This window comes from Gadus chalcogrammus, chromosome 6 (assembly GCF_026213295.1).
Source record: "Gadus chalcogrammus isolate NIFS_2021 chromosome 6, NIFS_Gcha_1.0, whole genome shotgun sequence".
NCBI classification, from domain to species: domain Eukaryota; kingdom Metazoa; phylum Chordata; class Actinopteri; order Gadiformes; family Gadidae; genus Gadus; species Gadus chalcogrammus.
The window spans coordinates 8391717-8418731 of NC_079417.1; the positions used below are offsets into that span (position 1 = coordinate 8391717).

Genomic DNA, 27015 nt, shown 5'->3' on the forward strand with positions numbered 1-27015 from the left:
ATCAAGCATAAGGGGATAATAAAAATGAGCCTTCAGTCCTATTTTAGGACCATTTCCCTTGTGAGTTAAGTCCAGTAAGGTCCAGCCTGATCCTAGTCGCATTAGCAGAAGACTCATATGAAAAATATAACACAATGTAGAGAAGCCAACATGATCAAATCTGTGCAGTATGTATTATTTCATATTAACAAACTAGAAACTGTTAGTCACTTAGCAAAATTGCCTGCACAAAATGCTTCATTGTACAATTTTTTTTCTAAACGATTATCTAAATGGCACAATTAATGCTCATTGTTAATTACCAGCGTGGTACCTGAGTTCATCTCTTTTTGAAGATGCCTCTGTTAGGAGGTAGAGTGGGTTGACTAGGTTGCTAGTTCAATCCCCTAGCAACCCTAACTGCTCCCCACGTTCTAGCTGCGCCCTGCATGGTTGACTCCGCCGTCGGTGTGTGAATGTGTGGATGCGTGTATGTAAGTCGCTTTGGATAAAAGCGTCTATTAAATGCCCTAAATGTTAATATCTCTTCTTTGTGAAAAGATGTTTCACTGTTTGTTCACGCTTTCGCACATACAAGACGCCAAATACCTTTTTATATGTCATCTAATAAATAAATTATTCGCCTTGAACGATCAAAGAGCAAAAGACAGACTTATTCAGGTTTACTAGATGGGATCTGCATTTGACAAGGTTTTTTTATCCTTCTTTTTTCATCTTCTTTCAAGCGCAAAACCACACAAACAAATAAACATTCATATAGCTGGCTAGAGGAATAATTGTGCTTGAGACATAAAATACAGTTAACACCTCATATGTAAAAGTATTTAGGAGTCATAATTGTAAAGGCCCAGGTGTCAAGGATGCAACACTGAATGACGCTCATTACCTAGTAGTTATGACTTCAATCATGTATTTCAAGTTTTTACATCTACACTTGACAACAATCACATTACAAAGGATAGATCTTAAGAACTCTTTGCCGTGATGATGGTAGATGACAAACGTTGAAAGAATAACTGGTTGGTGTAGTTGGATGTTTTGGTGTTCATATCTAGTTTGAACTCAGCTCATTCATCCGATTAGATTGAGCGTAAACCAAGGCCATATTATTATAAGCATCATTCTCCTTGTCAACCTGGCTCTGCTCTTTGTGGGTGCACAGTCCTGGTCCTTGATATATTATAAACCAGACCTTTCTGGAGCAGCCCTGGGCAAATCAAACTCACATTACCTCCCAAATTCACTCTCTGTCCGAGGAACTCGCGGCCGAGGCTTAGCATCGGATGCCGTTAGCATAATATGACATTAGCAGCTACAATGATATAAACGGTAGACCTGTGAATCACAGGTTGCAGAGTACATACAGGTTCAGAAAATATCACCCCGGGTGTATCTTTTTTACTTTTGCTCAAACTCGGGGAGAGCAATGACCTCACTAAGGTCACTAATATCCCAGTCAAGACAGGGCCCAGCAGGCAGAAGGCTTTGGAACAACCTGTGTGATGTGTTGTTAAGATTATTGAGGGCTGCACACTGAGCTAGAAGATTTATCAGAAAATACCTCGGTGATAACCCCTGCTGTATGGGAAGTTAACATATGGTTGGGTTTGATTTTATCACACATACACACACATACACTGACTGCCTTGCCCCTCTTCCTATGTTCCCATAAAGTAACCCAATAGACCAGCTATAATACACATATGCCCCTCCCCCACTCCCCTTTCTACATTGATTGATGTGCTCAGTTGGACCTTACCTTAATAGGCAATGTTGAATATCGGGGGATATTCCTCAATGTCTGTCTACCTCTCTAGTTATTTGTATATTTTATGCACATGTATTTGGGCATGGTCCTTGGCCCCTCACCCTGGAGGGTTCTTAAGGCAGGCCGCTCCACTAAGACTGGGCCCCTTGCCATCACAGAGATACTTCTCACTAGTAGCACAGCCTCCCACTTCCCCGCTGTGATCCTGCTGGATCAGTCAGAGGCCTTTGACACAGTTAAACCCCAGATCCTCCTCTCCTTCCTCCGAGAACTGGGAATCTCCGGCTTTGCACTCACATCCTAGCTCACCGATCGCTCTCACAGGGTAACCTGGAAACCACCGGTGTCCCTCAGGGTTCTGTCCTTGGCCCGTCCTCGTCTCTCTCTACACCAAGTCACTGGGTTATGTCGTTCTCTCACATTCACATTCTACTCCCTTCTGGCTGGTTTGTCCTCACCAGCTCATCTGGAATACAGCAGCCCGACTGGTCTTCAACCTTCCCATGTTCACCCACAGTCAACCACTCCTACGCACCCTGCACTGGCTACTGTGGGCTGCTCGAATCCGATTCTAGTTACTGGTACTTGCCTAACATAATATTGAGATGACCCGCTACCGGAACGAATACCAAATATGTAAGAAGTTAGAGGAACTACAAGCTGGTTGGCTACCACCAGGGCTCTACAAAAGTGGTCATGTGTGCCAACCAGTTTGTGAACGTTTCTACTTAGCCCCTCAGACACTTTGAGTATAACACCCTGGTGAGTGGCGCATTTGATATATCGCCCACTATAAGGCTCATAAAAATGTCTAACAATTTTCCGACACAACGTCGGAGTGCATGCTCACCAGGGGACAACACCTTTCCCCTCCTTTCAGGAACCTTTTTAATCATCTACACTCCCGCCTGTTTTTTGTCATAGTTCCAACTCTGCGGCATGGGTCATAGTTGCAGTTAATTTCTTAATTTAGTCAAACTTTAGTTTCCTTTTGGATTTGTATGTTCACCTATGTTCATGACTCGAATTGACTGTGCCAGTCAATGTTCTTTGTCCTAGCCTTGTTTATACCGCACACGCAGCTACAAATGTTATTTGCTGCTTGTGTGTTTTTCTGCTCCACCCTAAAATTCTGCCAAAAGTGACCATTCCAACACAAATTTTTCACATATACCACTAATAATTTAATATACTTCACAAATCCCACAAACAAATTAAAAATTTTATAAGAGGAGAAATAAACTATCTAATACTATTGCTTTCTCTTGTTTCATCTGATGTTGGGCTCTGATGCCCAGTGTTGTGCCTGGCAATAGCAGTCCTAAAGGGCATCATGCACGGGTGCAAAGACAAGCAATCACTGCCTGCCAGCTCTGCTATCCTTGGATCCATTTTCCTCTGCTGCCTGAGTCTCGCTAATCCCTCCGTATGGGCTGTGGGGGAAAGAGTTTTAGCCTGAACTTATTTATCTTATTTATAACACAAATGTATTATTATAAGTAGGGTGATTGAAACTTGCTGTTCCATAAAGAACCAGTTCCAGTGAACGGTGCCACCAAAAAGGAAAACACTTTTGTCAGTCTTCATTTTTAGGTCTCTTAGACAAATGTAGCAAAGTAATTGCTTTTTTTTCCACTACCAGGCAACACAAAAAATCTTTTGCCAAGGAACGTGCAATCAAAACGAAGAATGGAGCTCAGGCCTAATTAGTTAGAGAATAAACCAATTTAATTATCAATATACTGCAAGAAAGAATAGAGAAATATATAAAGAAGAGGGAGATAAGTACGATGGAAGAGGACATTGCTAGGCATATTTTCCAAATATTTCATTTTTCTTCATGTTGTCAAAAGACTGCACTCTAATTTTAAATCTATCAAAGAACAACAATAGAGCCCAATCGAATTATCTGGCTGGTTGGCTGGCTGGCTGGCATGACTCATTGTGTGTTTAAACATTGATGTCGATCTCTCCCTCCCACACCAGTATTCAACCTTTAGCTAATGCTGGGATCCTTCATCCTGCTGTTACTCAATTGAGTAAGAATTTATTTGTGAGATGAATGATGCAATATCCCAGTAAAAGAAGATAGCATCTATCGGTTTAATCATTTAAAATGATATTCACTTTATGGTATTGCCGTCAAAGTTTTGACAGTTGGTTGAAAGTGTTTTTTTGTTGTGGGTGTACGGTATGATTAGTTTTGAGTGAGACAGCACTGTGACTTGACACCTGCGTTATTGAATGCCTCAATAATGCCAGCAGAAGCTTATATAAAGGTAAACGTGCCATCTATCCCAACGACAGTGAAGTCTAACATGTATTTCTTCCTGTATTTTAGGTGAAGGCTCTGGGCTGTGTCTCTTGTCTGATGTCAACCTGGCTTGACGTTTGTATGGGTCTTTACCTCCAACCAAAGGTGAGGTTTAAACACTTCCAAACAAGTCATGATTATATTATAAGATTCCAGCTAGCTATTGGCCTTTGCCTAATTTGAGCATTTAGCACAGCACTGAGGTACTCAAAAACGAGTTTATTATGTAAAGAACTGTCTGCACTAGTACTCAGTGATAAATAGTAAAATATTGCTAATAATAAAAAATATCCATGTTTGCCTTATTTAAGCTTGTAGGTCATCTATTTTGTAATATTCTTATCTGTCTATATCGTGGCCCTTTTCATCATGGACTGCTTTTCCGATGAAGAAAAGTCGGCCTATTATTGCATTATAGCTGACTTCTTAAGGGTTTTGTTATGGTGGTTGGTTACCAAGGAGAAGCAACCTAAAGCTGAACCAGGTTGTGAGAAGCAGTTTACTGACAACACATTCTTGGGTGTCTTGAATAAGGCGGCTCCTTTTTAAGCTCCTGATTTACTGGAACACCGTGTCACTATGTTGTTCTTCTGTGCTGTGGAGGTTAATCTTATTTCTGGCCTGTCAACTGGACATTTGATGATCTTGGCAAAAGGGGAGGAGGGATTGGATTTGTTTCTCCTTTTATTGTCTTTCTTTCTCATTTCATTCTCTTATGCGTTGAGATGGCACTAGGGCTTGTGGCAACTCAAGCCCTGAGATGGCACTAAGCCTTGGCTTGTCTTTTTCTTGTAGGCAAGCACGTCGGCAGAAATATATCTGCCCATCTGAGCCAGGCAGTAATATGCTGTCCCTGGATAAGTTATAAGTCTAGCTCTTTTTGGTGAGAGATTTAAGAACTGGCTAACAGACCCTGAAAAACAATAAAGAAACAAACTTTACTTCTAAAAGATCTGAAGTCAGACATGGCTTGATTTGTTTTACTCAAAAAAATGCGTTTGAGAAATTCCCTGTCCTGCCCTGTGGCTTGTGTTCCCTACTGAACTTAATAACTGGATTAACTGGAAAACATACAGATGTGTTTGAATAATGGCTCCAACATTCTGCGTCTGAAAGATGGAAGCTACTTCAATCTTTCGATTTAATCTTCACTACTAGTTAGTTATCAACAAGCAGACCCTTTTATCCAAAGGGATTTACAGGATTTCTATTAAGGTACAGTGCAATCAATGGGGTTTGAACCCCAGAACTTTTCAACTGGAGGGCCCTAACCATTAAAGTGGAATGATAATCAACATTATTGATAGCACACTGGCCTGATGGCATAATCAATGCTTAAATTAAGGCAACGCATTGGTGATCAGGGCTGAAGACGGCACTGTTTATCGTATAGTGTGGGAGGTCTCAAGACACGTGATTTTGCCGCCCCCCCATCGAGTCGGAGGTTTGATATTATCAGGCTGACTCGCGTATAGGGGGGGACTCAGACTGATATCAGTTATTACGATGGCACTAGCTAATGGGAAGAAACAAACAGCCCGATCCTCGTAACCGATGATTCAGATATCTGGATTAGAATGTTTAACAATCAAAGATAAACCCATGATTTTCTTTCCGGTAATTTCAAATGGATTAAGCTGCTGCTTAACTTTTTACCAAAGCAACAATCCTTTTGTAACTTGCAATAACTCAGTCTCAATAAATCGACAAATCCAGCAGCGTTTATAGAGATAAACCCCGCGGACCTCATTGCCCCTTACGTGAGGGGACGTGTTCCCATGAGATTGGCGTTCTCAGAGAAGGTACAGATAATCTGACAATATCTGTACTCCCACATGTTCCTTTTTGCCTCTCGTGAACCAGCATCCCGCCTTTAAAGGTAGACTGGTGGGCAGCAGGACGATTAGAATACCCCAACAATTTAAAACTGTTGTTAACACATATTTCTCATGTCCTGTGGTACAAACAATGTCCAATCTGCTACTCGTTGCTATGCAGCACTTCTTTCCTGGTTGGTAACCTACTTAGGGCTTGGGTCTAATGTACACATACAGAGGCTTCACAAATCAAGGAGAATGTGCCTTGGTTTTAATAACCTCTCAGGGGCCTCACTATGGGTAACAATTGTTAATAGTGGAGGAGGTTATATAATATAGTATGTCCAGGGAAGATTAGGTTCTCTGCAAGCTGCTGACACATGTCGTGTACATCATTTTATGGTACTTCAAATATGATCTGACTAGGCCTCAGCAGTGTTTCTGCATTCGGGGAGAGAAGCCCTCGGATATCTCATTAATCCAAACTAGATGACATCGATCGTGCACGGCACACACTTCTTGTCAATCAACGCTTTTATTTGGAGCAACATGGCTGACATAGACGGAGAAGTCAATTCCTAACAATGAATACTAATGTAATCCTAAAAACCTGAAGACAGGAGCCTCAATTGATCTGCTTGAAAAAGGGGGGGTTGGGCCTATTCCAAGATAGATAAGATTCAGTGGGCTTAAGGTGAGAACGTGATCGGAACCAACTACTGGAAACAATCCAAAATACAGTGCATCAGGCAGCACCACTGCATCACTACAGTCGTGCTGACTTTATCAACCCATTGGTTTATGCTATTGCGATGTCTTGATTCGCGAAGAAACTGAATGTTCATTGTGTGCAAATACATTATTATAACATCAAGCGAATCGTTAACATCTTGACATCCTTGTAGCTCATGAATTTGAAGCATCTCCATTTTGGTAGTTTGAGAGCGACAGGTTTCCGTGTTAGTTTGATGGACAACTTACACGACTCCTGACCACATTTTGTAACCGAATGACTACGTACTTGCTCACACGTGGTGTTTATACATCTTGGTCCTCCGTACGTGTCGCAGTGTGAACACAAACTGAACCAGTGGGAAAGTGCCTCATTGTAACCAATGAGCCGATTGTTAAGGCCAAATCAACCGAACTATAGCTGTGAACCGCAAGGGTGACTCTCATGCTAATGCATTCTTTAATTCCATTCCTCTTGTACTTGCCTACGCCTGCACTCTAGTCTTTCCCCCCCCTATCGCCATTGCAATCCAACCTTGTTTTGTTTATTTTGAAATAGCCACTGGCCAACAGCCCAGTAATCTATGAGCCCCCTCACCTATTTATCGAGCACAATAAACATATGTTAATCACACTTTAAGTGTAAAGTGATGATACGCCAGTCCATAATTTGGATGTTGGCGCCTATGTTGCATGATGAATACAAATAATTTCACAAGAGAATCGTTAGTCCCCCGACACATTCCGACCATGTAGTCTATGAAACGATTTCCTGCCTTCCACTCCCAGGGCCCAAGGAAGTGTTTAAGTGTTGTTTATAACTCATTTTGATTCATAAGATGTCAGAAGGAGCCCAGGGCCACTGTGTATCATTTAAGGCAGATGGGGGCATATTAATAGGCCCAGGGAATAAGACTTTAATATGTTAATGGGGAGCGAGTAGAGAGGAACTTATTTAATGGCTTGGCTTGGCGTTGCGTCACCAACACAGTCCAGCAGACCTCGCTTTTGCCGCGTTCCCAGTTGCCTCCACGACCACACTGGAGTTTCCAGTCCTTTCAAACTAATGTACGAGTCCGTGGTGTAATAAAATGTATTCAAATGCTTCTTGTCCACATATCCCCCTTGATACAAGTACAACCTCGCACCATAACATGTCATTTGAGTGAAGGAAGCATATTTTTTCTCTACTTCGTCCCATGATTGCATGTTTGGCTATGTTGAGGACGTGTGAAGTCATGCTTGAGTTGGAGGTGTGGCTGGAGCCCACGTTGTCATTCATGGAAAGCATAGACTAAAAATGCCGCCCCCGGAACCATCACTACCTTTTATCTGTCACATACCCCACATCCTGCTTCAAACGCCTTCCCACTGTAACTAGTGCTGCTGTAACAACGGTTATGGTAGGGCTCTTTTTACCTGTGACGATGCTGCATTTTTTTTTCTCCCTCATTCTCTCTGTCTTTCTCTCACACACGCCTCGCACACACACTCAATCACCGTGAAGAGATTATTTTTCTCGGCAGTATTTACCTGGCATTAGCAGGGAATTTAACATTTGAATTGCAGATTAGGTTCAGGTCAACATTTGAGTTCTCTCATCCCTTCTATTTCCAGACAGTCATCTACATGTAGATTGTGTGTGTGTGTGTGTGCAGGCGTGACTGACTGACTGACTGCCTTCGTGCCTGCTTGCGTGCGAGCGTGTGTGTATGTAAACCTGATAAGATTGTAAGGATTAAACATGGGACAAACAATTTCACACAGCAAAACCGTCCCATGGAAATTTGTCATCTACAACAAAATTGAAGATGATATTTCTTTAACTAAATGCCTGGCGGTTCAGGCTACTGCTGCTGCTTAACTTACAGGGAACAAAAATCAGTACTAATATAGTTCACATTGAGACAGAGTTCACAGTTTCATAGCCACATATGGATAAGAGTTTTGTTGGGTCTGAAACCTGCATAGGTTTCTACCACTTTACGATGATGTTTTTTGCGAGGCTCTGTGCTGGAACACAAATTTGCCGTGACGCTGATGTTGCATGTCAAGCGACGGTGGCCATGGTGAGCGAGTGGCACGCATGACTGATCCCGGGGAATCTCCTGTGCTGCTTGCATGGCAGGCTTGTCCTTCACGCCTCACGCCCTGCTTTTCCCCGGCCACCACCGCTGCCAGCGCCAGAGGCGGCCGGGTAAGGAAGAGGTCCCTGGTGTCTGGAAAGTGCTGATGAACACTGGGCCTCGATGGTTTGCTAAAACGTGGCGTGTTTGTGCAGTGGTCTGGTCGTATTGTGCTGTAGTCTGGGCAAACCTTCCTTATACTCAACTTACCTGCCCCTAAACATACACGACACGCATACATGCAAATGTAAGCACGCACGCACGCACGCACGTACGCACACACACCTTTGAACCTTGCTTCATTTCAATGCAAATTAATTGAGAGGTTTCTGGTGTGATGAGATTCTGGCTTTGCTAGGTGTGTACTTTAAAGGGGAGAGAGAGAGAGAGAGAGAGAGAGAGAGAGAGAGAGAGAGAGAGAGAGAGAGAGAGAGAGAGAGAGAGAGAGAGAGAGAGAGAGAGAGAGAGAGAGAGAGAGAGAGACCGTGTTGTAACAGTAGGGTTGGAGAGGGACCACCTAACTAGACCATCATTTGCGTTCTCTCCTAATGTTGAAAATTATAATCGTTCTGCGGAAGAACACCAAATCTATTTTTGTGTTGTATTTTATTCAATGTTCCATTAATCAATCATTGATCAATGAACTTGTTATTGTTGAGGACGTGGCTTTGACAATCCCACACACTGCTTCAAGATTCAACTCCTTACGGTCTTGCTTTGCCTAATAGTAAGTAGTACGAAACTGTTTGTGTATGGATTGTCTAAATGTATTGTCGGAATGAAATACAACATGGTATTCATTCTAGCAAGAATAATGGAATTTGCAGGTGCATGATAAATGTAATGGGATACGGGATGAAGACTGGGATGTGGTGGGATGTAGTGGAGTATAAAGTGCCCGGAAATTGAATGACTCAAGTAGTGTGAAAATCCCTCTGAAATAAACTTGCTCCAAGTATGCACAGTTCAGTGAAACTACTGAAAACAGTGTGAACAGGGCTTCTGGTCAGCAGACAACGCTGGAATCAGGATTGGATAAAAAACACTTGAACAAACACAATCCACAGATTATACTTCATGTATTGACAAGTTTCAGGGTGAAACCATGACATCTTCAGATAAGAGTAACCTTCATGCCTGATTTGCCTCAAAGCTGAGTATTACTTATAAATCTATATATATAGTCATGGCTTAAATATATATATGTGTGTCTATTTGGTGCGAGTTCCTGTGCATCTGCCTGTGTGTGTGTGAAGCAGTGGAACCGTTGAAAAGTCTATTCTTGGGGTGCTAGAAGCAGAGCTGGAATGTTAATTGGCGGGACCTGGCCTGAGATAAGGTGTTCTCAGGAGAGGAGGTGGGTTGAGGAGGCTAGACTGGTGTGAGGTGGTGGTTGGGTGGGTCTGGGTGGTCAAGGGTCGCTCCAAGCTCTAGCCAGAGGAACGTTCACTCCTATGGCCCCGTGGGAGAGGCAAAGCAGTCAGAAAGCTCCATGTTTTTGGGATCGTTAGGCACTCCACTGAGGTAATGGTTTATGAGAAGAAGCCTTTCCTTTGAATCTCACTTCAAAGCTTGTGTGCATACGTGAGTCCATGGAAACCGGGGCCATTAGCATTTGCACAGGGAATCTAAGTACATCTTTACAGCAGTACGTACTGTACAATTAAATAACATAGAGGTTCCAGAGTGTGCTGTATGCATACTGCTGCATGCCGTATGATGTCTGCACAGTGCCATCCGCCGAGCACTTGCACGGTTATCCAAACAACACAAAGAATTTAAAATTTGTCTGCGCCCACACACCGGCTTTCAAAAGGCTTTCATTCCCAAACTGCCTCTAATCAACAGAGAGCCAAAGCTATTCCTTTGAAGATTGTGTTTGAGGAGCGTTTTGTATGTTTCATTCAAACGTTCATTCATTTTTCTCTGATAAACGCTAAAAGGCAGCTTCGGCTTCAAGGACTAAGTTTAGAGGAACTAAATGCATTACTGGCAACATAAAGTGTACACCAGATGACACCATTGTTCCCTGTTCACCCGAGATGAGAGTGAAAGATACCTGGGTTCGACCTGCCCCGATGTCTCTGCAGAGGCACTCTGCTGTAGTGATCCTGACCTACGCCTCAATGACATGCGCCGACAAATGTCATGTAATCGACCTTGGATACCAAATGATATTGTTAATTTTTACACACACAAACACACATAAACATGGCTAATTAACTGCGTTGTGAGGTAGATAATAAACAGAAACGCATGTAAAACAACATATAATTACAATGTCAATAAGACTTTGACCAATGACACTAATCGATAAGAGCTAATAAGTAAAATATATGTCTATATTCTGGCCCTTCTCAAGCTATAATTCTACAGTTGGTGAAGTGGGTGAATAATACACATAACTCATGTAGCCACGGCAACGTTATTTCCCCCAGGCGCATTAGCCCTTGTATATCCTACAAGTTATTTATTTATTATTGTGGCAAATAAATGGACTACTAAACGTCATTAAATGTCAATCACATCCAGAAATGTCCTATTCAGCGCAGCATAGGTACGCCCCTTAGCCCCCTCCAGGCAGGAACGCCAAGCTGAGCGACTTATGTTCCCCTGAATGTTATGTTGCTGCCCCTTGATGCGTACTTTGAGATACAGCCACATGAGCGTTTCAGCTTGAGACGTCCGCAACTCCCTTAGCAGAGCCCAGCGGGATGGCATTCAAAACAAACCTAAAGGCCAGTCCAAGGTTCTGCCGGGGAATGGTAATGCCTAATCTGTGCTCCGTAAGACCTAAAACGCAAGGCGGCCATGGTGCTCCTATTGATTTCCTGTAAATTACTTGAGTGTGTGTGTGTGTGTGTGTGTGTGTGTGTGTGTGTGTGTGTGTGTGTGTGTGTGTGTGTGTGTGTGTGTGTGTGTGTGTGTGTGTGTGTGTGATGCATCAGCCCTCATCAAACTCGGAGACGGGGGTTCATGCATCTTTTACCGTGCCTCTCTGTTTCCAGAGGTCTTCATCTGTTTACGGCCCGACTAAGGAGACAGCTTTATTTTTCACTTTCTGCTCACTTGACAATCACTTCGTGCCTTGTTGCTGAGGAGAGGTGGTACGCGAGAGCCACCCAAGCGCAAACTTGACACGCCCTTCGAAGAGGATTCACATTCGGCTTACGATGTGAAGATGGCCGGCAGCGATGCGGAATGAAGAACACTTATCGTTTAAAGAGGCACAGAAGCTGGTGGGGAGCGTGACCAGCAATTTGTTGCTACCTTGTGTTTGTCCGACTGGCCCATAAAACAGGTAGATCGGCCCATTGGTTTTTCTCCTCTTAATTGTGACTGGGGTGACCCAATCACATCTTTAATCCCCTCCCACTTTGGCCTCAGTGCCTTCATTAAACAGCACATCTGCTTAAAAGAGAGATTAAATAGATAACACTAAACGGAAGGGAGGCATGAAGAAATTTCTGCCAAAAAATATGCATTTTTACCAATGCGTGTTTTATTTACCTTGTAAATAAAGCCCTGATGTAACTTTTATTTCTGTTTTTGGAATTTTTATCTGGATACACTATTGTCATTGATCTGAATAGGGTGATTACTGAATTGTTAAATACCCGCTGTTGCTTATTCTTTCTAAAAGACTTTCTAAAAGCAGAATTTCTTCACCTTGCTCCTCCTTGTCGAAGCCATTCTAGATAGGTGTGTGTGTGTGGAGTGTGCATGTGGATGTTGGCTGGTTTAAGCAGCCTCACCCAGCCCCAGAGACCAATCAGTCAGACTTGGGCCAGGTGAGGCTGCTTAAACCAGCCATCATGCACAACGCACTCCACAGTTTGCTATAAAGGACAGTGACGTACATCAGGCCGCCCCTGGCTCTGGCAGAACCATAGTACCCCCCCCCCCCCCCCCCAGGGCTCTGCGTGCGCCTTGGTGAGTGTGTGACAGGTTGTGGTGTGTTGGTCGGGGCCGAAATGCCAGGGCAAATGTTTTTGTCCCTTTCCAGCCCTGGCCAAAGCTGCTTTGTTCTAAACCCGTCCGTGAGGTCTTCCAGGCAGGGATTATCTCATCTGATTCCGTTAGATTCCATTTCCCCACAGCGCTGACTCACTCCGCTGGGCCCGATGACGTGCACCACCCCCCCCCCCCCCCCCCCCAGACCCTCCCCCCTCCCTGCCTGGCCCCCTGCAGAGACCACCCATGGTAGAAGCTTGGGGTTAGAGGGGTGTGTCTGTGACTCACCATCCACCTTTTGGTCAATGTGTTTACTGTGCATGAAGCTATTGCATCCTATGTACACTCAATTAGGTGTCCATTCCTAGGATATTCCTCCTATGACTCCCAGGCATTTGATTGGCTCATATGCTCCCCTGCCTCTTGGCTCTGTGAGCATACAGCTCTGCAAGGGGTAGAAGAGGGTGCAGTATGCAATTCCTCAAGGACAAACTACCAAGAGTAGAGGCACAGCATGATTTGTACAGAGTATGTAAGCATCCCAGGAGCTTCCTTCAGCCCAGGGAGGTTTGCAGGTGGGGGAATGAATGAGTGAATTGAAATGGAAAAGCCGTGATTCACAGATTTAGAGGCCTCTGTCTTTCTTCAGCCCGCTCTCTCTGAGTCAGTGGAGCTCGGCCAAGGGAGAACTGCCTTTGTACTTGTTCTTTCTTTGTCCTCCATTCTTTGTTTGTTGGTATCGCTAATAGCATCATAGCTAACACCAATCTTTATCCCTGCCTACCCCCTCTTCCCCCTCTCCCCCCCATCTTCCGACCGTTACGGTAACACTACACAGGGTGAGAGAATAGGAAGACACTTTTAGGAAGAGTGTCTGTGGTACTTCCTTCCTGTAGCTGCCGTGACAAGGAAAGAGAATCAATAGATTTTCATTAAATTGTCTCACACACACACACACACACACACACACACACACACACACACACACACACACACACACACACACACACACACACACACACACACACACACACACACTGGGGACCACCCATTTCTATCAGACCCTATTTGTCTCTAGCTGTGATACAGTGAAATTGTCATGTAGATTTAGAGTCCGGTCTGGGCAGTGTGAATGACCATGTCCCTTATCAGTCCCTTATCCACCCGGTCGGTAGCCATTTGAGACCATCCTGATCTCACAAGTTCTCGTTCTGTTTCTCTCTGAAGATCAGGCCGGCCTCGATCCCGTTGAAGGAGATCAGATTAAAAAACTAAAGGTCCAATCAGCACTCGGGGGAGGGAGTTTCAGCCAATGACGGCAAAGGAGCACTTCAGTCTGCCGGATTAAAAAAACAATGCAGAGGCCCAAGGAAAGTCTAGCAACCTTCAGAGCAATCAACATTTGTTTATCTGAAATAGACGGGATGACAATGTTGAAAGATTAACCGAAATGTAAAAAAAAAAGGCTTTTCACAGAGGAGAATGTGTTTTGCTTATCTTAAACCAGCTTCGGCAAGGACGAAAGAGAAGGCATCAAGGCCCAAGTTCAATATCTGGATGGTCTCACAAGGCTACCCTGTCAGTACTATCTCAGTAATGTGCTGTTTCTTATGTCAACATCTTGTATTAAGCATTTCTTGTTGGAGTCAAGACTATTATTATTTTTTGTATGTTTCGGTTTGTTTTGTGTTTCGGGATTGCAGTCGTCAAGGTCAAGCCTTCTGATTGGTCGACATATGTCGGTGACCACTCCCTCGCCTGATAACCAAGACTCCATGGGGTCCGTACACACTGGTACAGATTCAGTAAGGCCAATGCATTGCCTTGTCCACTTGATTCCAAAATGAAAACAACAAAATAAAAGCTGGCATATGAGGAGGAACAGCGGGTGAATAGCTTTCACAGCAAATGACTGCAGGGATATTATCAGATTCAAATGATCCACAAAGGAGCAGCCATTCAGAAAAATGTAATATGGAAGTCAACGAGGGCTGAAATATGACTAATGATTGGGGTTTAATGGCTCGGTGTTCACGCACACGCCAGAGTGTGTAATACATTGGGAATACAATGTAAGATGTACCTGTTGTCATCAGGCTGTTTAATAACAACCAATTATTATGCAGTTTGCAGGGAAAGTCTTTATCATTTCGATTTTATTCACTGTGGGAAAACAACGAGAAAGAGTTCAAAACACAGGCAGTCTGCTTTGAACCCAACACTAGTAGGAACCAGGGTAACTGCTGGGCCACCCATAGCAATTAGGTCAAATTCAAACATCGTGACCGACATAGAGTCGAGTATCTACATTTAAAAGAGTTCTGTTTGCTTCTGTGTCTGGCTCTCCTCCTTCCTGTTGAGGGAGTCGGGGGGACAGCGTTTCCACAGTGTGACTCTAATCAACATGAATCAAGAATGGACCCTCCCATCCCTTTACTCGAACATGTAGCGCGCCTTTACGCATGCACCTGCTTAGACGTACATTCTGAGCGGTGTATGTATGTCTCTCCTGTGGCTCCGTCAATGTCATTCGCCGTTATCCGTTGTGTCATACGTGTGTCAGGAGTCAAAAACTAACTCAAAGCCGTCTCGTGCCAACCCAACGGGGTGCCTTTGTTCTGATTTCAGAGGCAGTCGTCTGGTGCCTTGGGGAATTCCCAGGGTGGCACCTTTTGTTTTGAGAGCTGGTGGCACCGAGGGATTGGATCAGCCGTCTACAGTGGAAGGGTAGATAGAAGAGGGAGACCCCGAGGCACGTTCGGGGGGCTCACATCCAAGCTCCATGGGAAAAACAAGGCATCACTGCAGCATCCAATGTGACTAAAATAACGACCCTCAACCGCACACAGCTCTCTGCACGGTGAAGGGCCCTCTATGGATTATCCCTAGGAGGGGGGGGGGGGCATGGAAACGCAAAGGGAAGTAACAAAAGAATGGTGACATCACACACACCTGCTCTGAAAACCTCGCCCTCGAGGTCAGCAAGCTTTTCTTCAACTTCGTTCACGTTGGTGTTGGTTTAAGGACCCTGAAAGGAGCTGTCACAGCCAGCGCCCCACCTTATGTGGTTTTGGCCTGCTGCTGACTCCTACTGCGTCTCAAGTAGCCCCAATATAACAGAGGCAAGTGGAGCCCTAGGTGCTATCGGTTATGGAGGATATTGTGGGGCGTTTAGAAACTGGATGGGTTGATTCCTGGATGCTCTTTGTTTCCCTAGGTAAGCTATAAGACGTTCCTCCCTAGTTGTTGTTTGGTGCCTGTTACCGTCTGGGCAGGCTATCTCCTATGAGCCCAGGCCAAGAACTGTTTGCTCATTCACTCCGCTACACAATAGCTGTGTTCGAAATCGTTCCCTATCATGGATGTAGTGCACTAAATAGGGTGCACGCCATTTTCTAGGGTGTTCGAATTCTCAGTGGTCCACTATATAGGGCACTATATAGTGGACTTAAAATAGGGTACATACGATGTTCCCTACATGTTACTCCCGTATACCACAATGCAATGCGGTTGTATTTTTCCAGGGGAGAAGAAGAAGCCGAATAACCGCGAAAACGAATACATTTAATGATGGAGTCTCCGGCTTTCGTTTAGAAATGTCAACAATTTATTTGGGATTTAACATAGAATATTTAACATTCAAAATTAATTAAACAAGGAAATGTAACATTCAACATCAATACAACCTCCAGCTTTCGTCGTGAGTGCCCGGTTTGTTTACTTGATGTGGGCGCATCTGTCTGCGTCACACAAATACCCGGCGCATTTACTGACGCAAATGACGTTCAGAAATGTTCAGCGTAGTGTCCGAATTCTCGTTCCCTATTCCCTATATAGTGCACTATATCATGTACACTATATAGGGAATAGGGAACGAGTGTATAGGGAACGATTTCGAACACAGCTAATATCACCACATCATCATGTGCAAAGGGCCACCACTGTTCCGCAAGAGTAAACAATATCCATCTTTCTTCTACAAGGAGCTTTGATTTGATTGCGTTCCTGCATGCAACTCTCTGTTTGTGAAAATGTTTTCAGGTTTTTTAATCGCTCAGCGCAAAAGGAACCGAGAAAATATTTGAGATTTTTCTTGATAAATTCACCGCTGCATCGTATTTGCAAGAATCGCTCGTTCCACATTTGTTGTGTACTGGCCTGTGGATCAATAGTATGTGATAACATTCATCAAAAACAACATCATCACAGGACAGACTCAGTGGGACCCAACTCACCAAAGTGTCATCAAGAGATCTGTTGATGCCAGCTGCAGTCTTAATAACTGTAAATCAGTTGTTGGGTGCTGGTCTGGGTGATGGACAAACTTATTAACCGGTTTCACAGATGTGTGTGGGGTGTGTTCAGCAGCGCCACAGCCAGGCAAATCTGTAAACACTGAGGCATCGGTACCGGGTGATGGATGAGGCTGAAGCGATGGTGGCTCAATCACTGCCACCTCTTCTGCCTCTCCTGGGAAGGATCGGCCCAAATGGACATATCTTGGATCTGTTTTAGCTTGATAGTGGTGTGTGTGTGTGTTTGTGGGGGCATCTGCATCTGTGCGAGTGTGTGTGCAGGCTTGCGTGTGTGTGTGTCTGTTTATGTGCTGAAATTAAAGATACAAGCCTACCAATAACACGTCACGCACGAACACACACATACACACACTGCACACTATTTGACTCAACGTGTGTGTGTGTGTGTGTGTGTGTGTGTGTGTGTGTGTGTGTGTGTGTGTGTGTGTGTGTGTGTGTGTGTGTGTGTGTGTGTGTGTGTGTGTGTGTGTGTTACTGTGTACGTCCAGATGTCTCAAATTGACCCTGAGACCAGTGGTCTGTTTCATTCTGGCAGAGGTCAGTTCTCTGATCCTGGGGATGAGCCCCGACAGCCAAGGGTCAATGAAGATTTCACACCAGGCCTCCTCCACACACTGACAGACCTAATGCGAGGGCTACGGTCGAGCCTAGTCCCAGTTTGTGTTCATTATATCGAAGTAGTTTCTTAAAACTAAACTAAAAAGAGAACGCTGTGCATCCTGACAGAGTTCTCTCTACTGCTCCACGCCCACACACAAATGTCTGGGCAAATATCTGTTCAACTTGTGCCGCAAACAAGTTTGCTTGTCGTATTTATGTGCCACTGCTAAACTTAAGTTATACATTATTGATTTTAAGTTCAACAATAAATTCATGTTTGTGGTTGGGATGTAAGGATGAGGGATTATCATGAGCTATTTTGTGGTCTTTATTCCACAAAATAAAGTGGACAGAATGGAACTGATTTTCAAAACTAGTTTAATTCATTTCTTATCACGGGCAGACAGCATTGCCTTCAACAAGTCCTGACTGTTCTTTTCGATTATACTTCCGAAGGTTATACAATCTCAACGGGGAATTGAGTTTATCATTTATTTATTGAATAATTGATGGAGAAGTGTATAAATAATTTGTGCTTTACCTTGTTTATGAGAGTAAATAATAAAATAGGCCTATTTTTCGTTTTCGTTAATAGTGTACAGCTAGCTTGGATATCATTTATATTTAAAGCCGTGAATGACTTTCCTGATTACATTCAATGGTACTGCTACTATGTAGAGTCAATATATACATATACATTTATATATATCAGTTATGATGTTGTTTCTAGAGTATGGATGCGTGATGAAGTTTGGGTGGAAAACTCTCCAGCAAACCTCAAGTTGGCCCCATCAATGTTAGCTCTCGAAGCTACACCTGTAAGCCCAAACAGAGACCTTCTCTCGCTCACTTTCTCTCTCGCTCTCTCTTGCTCTTATTGACTGCATCATCCCTCCCCTGCAACCAAAGCTTTCTCTCTCTTTTAGGGGGAGTTGTTTGTGAGTGCTGATATGCTGTGTCCCCTGATAGTTATCACGGCTCCAAGGTTTTTCCATTAAAAGCCTGATGGGAGCTACGCGTCATGGTCCAAAAGAGCCAAAGAGCACAACACAAAGGCCTAATGAAGAGGCTCATATAGGCTTAGTCCAGGAATATAAATAAATAAAAATAGATGCTACTTATTATTACAACACCATGCTGTTTACGAGAAGGATTAATTTTTTTGTTTGGGTAAAACATAGTTTCGAGCATTCGCTCTTTGAGGAGAAGTGTAGAGTGGCCAAGGTTATATTATAAACATCAAACTGGACATTGAACATTTGAAATGCATGGGGAGTACCATGTTGGAAAATGCCACAGGGTGTTTTGTTAAAAGTTCCTTGTGGTCTCTTGCAAAAATCTTGATTTTTGTTGTTAAAGGTATCACAAAGATGCTGTGAGCCATTACCATAGGGATAACACCTCCCCTCCCCCCACCCTCTTCAAGAACTCTCCACCCATAACACTTTTTTGGAGTCTGTGTTTGAACTCTAGCTTAAACAGGGGGTTCATTTAGACTTTAAGGCAATGCAACATGAAAAATCAACCTCATTCACCAAAGAGCCACCAGACTACTAAAGTTATTTTGTTCACCCAAATTCTGTCTCTAGCTGCAGTGAGTGAAAGCTAAGCAGATTTCCCCAAAATGGGAAATGGGAAAGAAATATTCCCTCCCATACTGGGTCTAAAATGTGTGCGTAAAAATTACAAAGAAAAGGATCTTGACACTCTTTAGTTCTGTGTTTTATATCTAATGTGGTTGCCCGACCTCCAAGGCAAATTCAAAGTCTAGACACACCCCGCTGTAGAGCCAGTATGCATTTCAGAGAGCAACAGGGCTATCAGTTAACTGTCATTCAAAACAAAAATAACAGTTGATTCCTAGGCTTTAATGATTATTTCGAATGCATTTTTGTCTCAGTGCCTTTTCTCAAAATGTCCTGGAAAGCAAACCTATTAGATATGAGGTACTTTGACACTTTGGTGGGATGGATTCAATGACTCGACATCAACAATGTATTGATGTACTGTTTACAGAAACCCTCTATCATTTAACCTTATCTCAACTGCTTGCTCCCAAACTTGTGCATCAGGGGTCCTTAATTAGTAGACTGCGGCCCTGCGCTGGCCCACTAGAAGTATCATTTAACCGCAGAGATAGGCTTTAGGAGTGTAAAAAATAATATAATATATATTTTTTTATTTATCTGATACAAATTTTTGGCTGATTTATTATCCGTCATATGATCTGAAAAATGACATTTATCGTAATTTCATTCTTGGAAATTGTGCTAATTCTAAGCTTACAAGGCTAAACCACAACTAAACCGGTATGCGTTCCTCCAGCTGGATAGCAAAAAACTGTTGCTGTAAGTTGTTTTCGTTCAAAATGGTCAAAATATAGTCCAAAAGATATATAATTACATTTTTCTTTACCCATGAGATCCTTGTTTAGACTTGAGATACTCAAAGCCAAAACACTCACTCAGGCAGTTCAATCAGCCTGCTGAAGGGAGTGAAGGATAGCGTTGATCTTAACAATCAATGAAGGGCTCTGAATCGATTCGGTAAAGTTAATACAGAAAATACAAACAATATTTCACAGTGCCTTTAGCCATGTGTACAGACTCTATAAAGGCTACGCTATATTAAAGTTGCACAAATCCTTTCACTTTTGTATCAGGGATTACACATTTCCTCGCCCCTCGTTGATTCGGTCTCAACGTCGCTGCTACTTAATAAGTACTGCTAGGTCTTTGTTTGGACAACGATGTGGAAACTGCATTTACATGGATTTCCTCAGCGCCTCCCAAATCATTGTGTAACATTTCTTTAAAACAGAAATTTCATCATGGCATTTGCTTACTCTGCAAGAAAGGGAAGAATATGCCAGGGTTCAATAATTAAACCTGATCTCACACAAACCTCATTCTGAAATCATATTAATTTATTTTTTACTGCGCCGATGGATGGAGTCTATCAGTTGGAACTGTATTCAAACGTTGCTCGAACAGAATGGTATGACAGGGGGACAGGTGGCAGTTATATATTGTGCAATATCACCATTGGTTCAACTCCCTGTTCATGTGTCTTCTCCCAGGATTGGCCAATGCTGCCGAGGTCATATGCATTTCAATTGACTTTCTTTCTATGGTTTGGTGGTTTCTTAAGTTTCAGTTTTGAAGTGATATGAGATTAGGTATATTTGGAACCTCGTTGATATTTATAATTTGGGGAATGGTATGGGGGGCCTTTAACCACCTCACAGAATGAGGAAAGGCTGTTGTTTACAATACTGAGGCAGATTTTGGCAAGGTTGTTTTTCTAAAGCATATTTGTTAAGCAACAGTGAGCCAGATTTGAGTGTAACGAGCGAACTGTGCAAGTACAAGTGCCTGTTTACTAGGGGTGAAACGGATCAGTGTGTCCACGGTTCGGTTCAGATAACCGTTTTGGGCCTCGGTTTCGGATACGGTTCGGATTAGGATCATGTCCGTGGTAGTAAAAAGGCAGACTTTTTTTTGACGGAGGGTTTGGGGGAGAAACACAAAAATGAATGAGACCCACAGGCTATTTGCAATGTGTTAATTGACTGCAATCAGACAACTTGCAAGGCTTTTTTGTGCAATAAATGTTCCCCTAAATGCATTTGAAAACATGGTGCACTGACACATGTAAGGGATAACGGCCGACGAGGCTTAGAACTCTGGCGACGAGCGCAGCATGAAGCCAGAGTTGCCTCTACCTGTCCATTATTTCCATCGAACCGGTCGACCTCGAAGGCCGCTATCCCGCTTATCACCCGTTTGTATTTATCTCCCGTATATTTAGAATATAATTGTATCAATTACTTTCTTTAAATTTAGGAATCGTGCGCTTGAACTTCAGAAAACAACCTACTACAGCTACCTCATTGGCTCGGGCAGTACTGGAGAGAATGCATTCCGCTGGGTCCTAAACACCCTTTTGTATCGGACGTAGGCTACAGTAGGCAAAATACGCTACATAAGGCAATGCCTTCATGAAACCGAAATCCGCGGATCTCCAGAATGCTCCGAACTGTGGTAAACGAACCGAACGGATTCGGATACAATTCGAATCCGCTGCAGGCCTACTGTTTACGTTCTCTACCTACCGCTAACAGATATTTATGGTGTGTTCCTGAATACTCGGACGCCAGACTTCCGAGTCGAAAGTCGAAAATCTCCCAGCTTTATTGCAGCATTTCTCGAAGGCACGCCCCCTTTTGTCTTTATCTTTAAAAAATCTGAGAGTAGACAGAGAGCAGTGATGTCGCTCTCGGTCATTTTTTTTTTCATTGCACGCTGCATTAAAAAAAATAATGTTCACTAGGAAAAAACATTATTCATGAATCGCACAGCAGCTGAATAACCCATTACTTTTGGGGTCTGCACCCTCAAAAACATTTTGTCTTCTTTCCCACATAATACCTTCGGTGAGGCTTGGGGATAGTAAACAACACATTATTTTTATTTCCTCGCTGTCTTTCTTAATTACACAGTAATCAGCCTAAGCACTGTGTTTGTCACTGAGTAATGAACTGGGATCCATAGTTATTGGGGTGAAAACCACAAAAGACTTTGTCACCTCCAAATGAGTGTAGTGACAGAAATCTCACTGTGGGTGCTCCCCTTCACCACAGGCCCACTGTCACAGACAACTGATCTCTGCAAAGCTTCCCCATAAGGGTTAGGGTACCCTCACACACGTTCTTGCTTTTCCCTATCGGTTTTATATTAAGCTTTCTTCTCCTTTTTGGCTGATGCGTTGCCACTAAGCCACACGCTTTTGATTGCCAGTGCAGATCCTGAATGTGAATGGAGTAACCACACACAGGCCCACACATGCACGCACACATGCACGCACACACACACACGAACACCCACACAATCTGGCCGGGTTTGTCTGGTCCTACATGATAGAACTTAGTTTGCATGCTAAGTTGCCTATTTACTTATAAGCACCCCTATTGGCTAATGTCTACCTGCTTCAACTCGAACAAATCATGCAAAATATCACCTAATACAGATGTGTTGTTGTTTCCCAAATTTCCATGTCATTTTTACAAACTGACTTTGGGCTCATTTCCTTAATGTGCATCTAAAAAAATCAATGACAGGCTGTGCCAGAATTTCCTAAATTAAGATAACACTGAGAGGATTATCTCAAGAAGGGAACAAATAATGTAAAATACTACCCACCTTGGCTCGTCTGTGAAGACTTAAAGCCAATTTTGAAATATTGCTGTAATTTAGATCTATGTCGTAATAGCCACATCAAATCTTGAACAATATAAGATTGATGTGCAAAAAATCGTTTGAATGACTTTATCTGTGACTTTATTGTCTTTATTACTGGATTGGATTACTGTAATGATCTGTTGTCAGTTCTTTCCAAAAAAGCTTTTAGGGCAACTTCAGACTTCAGGCAGGGTCCTAGAATGTCTTAGAAACCTCAGCACGACGTTCCTTAACTCAAGTCCACCAGCTTACCCTCCATCAGAAATGCTCTTGAATATAAACAACATGCAATGGTTTATGTTTTAGCAAAACATCTCTCAGCAGTATTTCTGATAAAGGGCTTTAAAATAATAATGTTGACTTAACTTGTTCATCCAATGTGAAGCCGTTAGATACCTCGGGTCATCTTGAGCTGATCTGCCCAGAGTTTCCAGAGTGAATTAAGCTGCATGTATCTGGTGCGGAACAAATAAGCCTGAGCTATCTTGCGTATCTGTTTTCAAATCCAGCCGTGGCACTTTAATGGTCGCTAATGTATTGTACGTTGTTGTTTTTATTCCCAATTTCAAATAACAGTTTGACATTTTAGGTAAGACAGTTAATGGTTTTGGTAAGAGTTTTTGTGGTTTTATTTTTGCGTCTGATGTTTTTCTACTGTAACCAAGGAGTTAATTATAATTAGCTTGTCGCTAGGGGTTTAGGATTCGAGGACATTTGGGGCTCAGCCCGGAACTCTGCAGCGAGGCCATGAGGGGTCCACCCCCGGAACAATTATTTGATAAACAAACTCTATTTTTATACATTCTTTTTATGCACCCCGGCACCTTATTTGCATTCAAAGTACATGTCATAATCACGCACGCACGCACGCACGCACGCACGCACGCACGCACGCACGCACGCACGCACGCCACACGCACGCACGCACACAAACACACAAACACACACACACACACACACACACACACACACACACACACACACACACACACACACACACACACACACACACACACACACACACACACACACACACGCGCACACACGCACACACGCGCGCACACACGCACACACGCACACACACACACACACAGACTCACACACACTGAGTCTATTGCAATGATAAGCCCTGTTATGTCTCCCGATTTTGAACTTCAATGACAATTTCAAGGAACCAAAAGAAGGGAAACTCTCAAAAGTTAGATTTTTGAGAGCATTGATTTTCCTAACACTCAGTTCTCATCACTATTCCTCACTTCATGTTGTTCTGCAAAATGTTCTTTTGCCAGGACGCCTTTGCATTGCATTCTATCTTTTCTCCTCTTGAGAAGTGATAATAGCTCCCACTGGGCTGTTAAAATGGAAGGGAGGGATGACCAAGGTCAGCGTTATACGATTTTATTTTATTTTATATCCCGTCACAAAGATTACCCTTGTTCATCCTGACTATGATGGACGTCTATTTTTCTCTGCTGCACATCAGAGCCATCAGACGTCTGCTCAGAACGGAGCCACATCTTTCAGCCAGGACTGCAGAGGCGCTGACCTCCAGATGTGAGCAGATTACATGTGTAGACGTGTGTGGTCTTCGGTACTGTACCAGCAGGTGTGTTGTGGGCTCCTTTTTTAGTAAAAGTCCTCTATGCCGTTCTCTGACGTCTGCCTGGAGCGAATACAATTCTGCGTTATCTGATGATTTTTTTTTGCTGTGACATTGGGACCACTCCAAACTCCCTCATTAGCTCTCTGCATTTCCACAACAAAACGGGATGATTAAATCAATAATGCGGCGTCAAGTTAGTACATTCAGTAACGGGGTGTATTCGCTTCGTTCCACACGTCCCCGCTCTCCTTGAAGTCGAGAGGGTTCCCGTTTGACAGCTTGCATGCGCGTATCTGCCGCGTGCGACTACGACGTTTCATCCTCCGTCACCCCCTGTCACGGAGACGGGGCGACAGAGGATGATCAAACATGGCGCCCCTTACAAGCCCTGTGGATTGGCGGAGTAGAAGTGCATACACTTGCACTGACGGCCGCAGCAAGAGCCTTGATCAGCCCAGCCTTTCCTCCAGACAGCATCAGCTGGCTTTAGATGGCTCAGCCAGCGCAGGCTAGCCCAGGGGGCATTATGCATTATTAATCACAGAATTAGACTTCAGCTTCTCTTCCAACAATGTGGATTGATGAGAAGACAGGTAGTGGTGCAATAGGCAATAGTCTGGATAACTGATCAGGTAACGATGCAAGAAAGGAGCCATGCAGTTTGGGGTTTTGGCTAGCTTGATGTCCTTGCCTGCTGTAGAGGAATTGAATGGTGTGGACTGTCGTTCAGTCTTTCGGATATTTAATCCCCCAGCCAAATCAGGGGAGAGTGTGACTTGTGCGGTCAGCTTCGCATTAAGTGGCTTTAAGGCTGTATTGATTTGGAGTTACTTTGAATGGCCGCTGTGTACATTTTGGATAATCTCTATTGAGGAGCTACTCAAAGACTTGTACGGAAAGGCAGAAAAACAGAAATAATGAAAGATGGAGGAGGTGAAAGAAAGGGACAAGGGACATGCCATGGAACTTATTTGGGCTTAGCCTCACCTTTGATGTTCGCACTCCAAGGGGAAATTCAGAACTCAGGCTCTCAGAACCCTTCTGCCCTTCACGTGAAACCTAAGAGAAAAACTTGTGTTCCTAGTCCAGTCCCTAGTGCTTAGGTCAGCTATCGAAATGTCAACTCCTTCTCTAATTATGGTCATGGAAAAATCACTTTTGTATTAATTGGTGGATATTTTGAAATTTAAACCAGTTCTTGGGGCCGCTACTATGAATATAAGTATACAATATACTAAATATGATTCACACTATTATTTTTTATCTTATTTTTTTTTTATATGGTTGACAATCTATTCCAAGCATTATAATTCTATATTTCATCATCTGTCTTTCTGTTTTTCTTCATACCATATCTAATAATACCTATAATACATTTCACATTCCACTACCCACCAATGAGAATCTTAGTCATGCCCCATGGCACTGACTGAGAATGTACGTGTGTGTGTGTGTGTGTGTGTGTGTGTGTGTGTGTGTGTGTGTGTGTGTGTGTGTGCGTGTGTGCGTGTGCATGTGCGTGTGCGTGTGTGTGTGTGTGTGTGTTCTATGAAAATCGACGCACCCTGGAGTGATGCACCCATGTGAGCCTGTCTGTAAACTTCCTTCCTGGTTTGTTTTTATTCCACAGTTGCCTTGCCAACCAGACCTCCCCGGGTGGACCCAGCGAAGGAGTCGACTCCCAAAGAGTCTGTCTTCAGCACAGTAGCATCCTGACGCTGTCTGAGCACATCGCAGGTATCTCTCCCTCCCTGCATGTCAATCCCTACCGCTTTCCCTCCCTGTTTCTCTTCTTTCCCTCTTCTGCATCTTTCTGTCCTTCTCGCCACCCCTATCTTTTTTGAAGCAATTATATTTTGGGTACCTATTTAGTACCTATTTGATCAACTTTGTACGAGTTTTTAAAGTCACTCTGATGTCTTTTCCCTGTCTCTAAACAGTACGTTTAGGTTGTTGAACCGTATCGTAATTCATCAGAGCAGTCTGTCACAGTGAATTGCGGGGGGGTTCATACCGTTTTTGTTGTGGCATTACTTTTCTAATAGATCATTTTTGCTTCTGTGTTTTTCATAACAAAAAGTAGGCTTTCTTCTCATGAACGAAATGCATTGACGATTTTTCACAGTCATTTCATGGACGGATCTTTTCAGCGGTGGCATGAAAGCTAATGAAGTCTGAATAGTTTGAAGGACACATCCTGTTAAAAAGCTGATAAAAAATGGAATAAATCACCGTCAGAATATAAGGCATGATGTCTTTGGAAACCCTTTACACACCAGCGGTGATTAATCTCCATGCATTGTTATGTTTCAAACTAGAGAACATACAGTTGTCAGAGAGCCTTTAATTCTGTTCAAATGTGGTCACTCCTGTGTGTGTGTGCATCTATATGTGAATAGATGTCTATGAATGCATGCATGTGTCTCTGTAAAAACCGCTGAACCACAACAAAGAGAGCAAGCCGTGAGGAAAAAAAACAAATATTGGCATCTCCAGCCACTTTATTTTTTCCCTCTACTTGTGATTCTGATCGACGCTGGATACC

General features: G+C 43.3%; 1 protein-coding gene across 1 annotated transcript in view; it reads left to right on the forward strand.

Moving 5' to 3' along the window:
- Positions 1-9272: 9272 nt before the first annotated feature.
- The window catches only part of arvcfb (ARVCF delta catenin family member b), a 124397-nt gene continuing 106654 nt past the window's right edge, over positions 9273-27015 (forward strand). The window contains exons 1-2 of the mRNA XM_056593354.1: positions 9273-9484; positions 26101-26207. The gene's annotated coding sequence lies outside the window, so the exon portion shown is untranslated. The remainder of the gene's footprint in view (positions 9485-26100; positions 26208-27015) is intronic.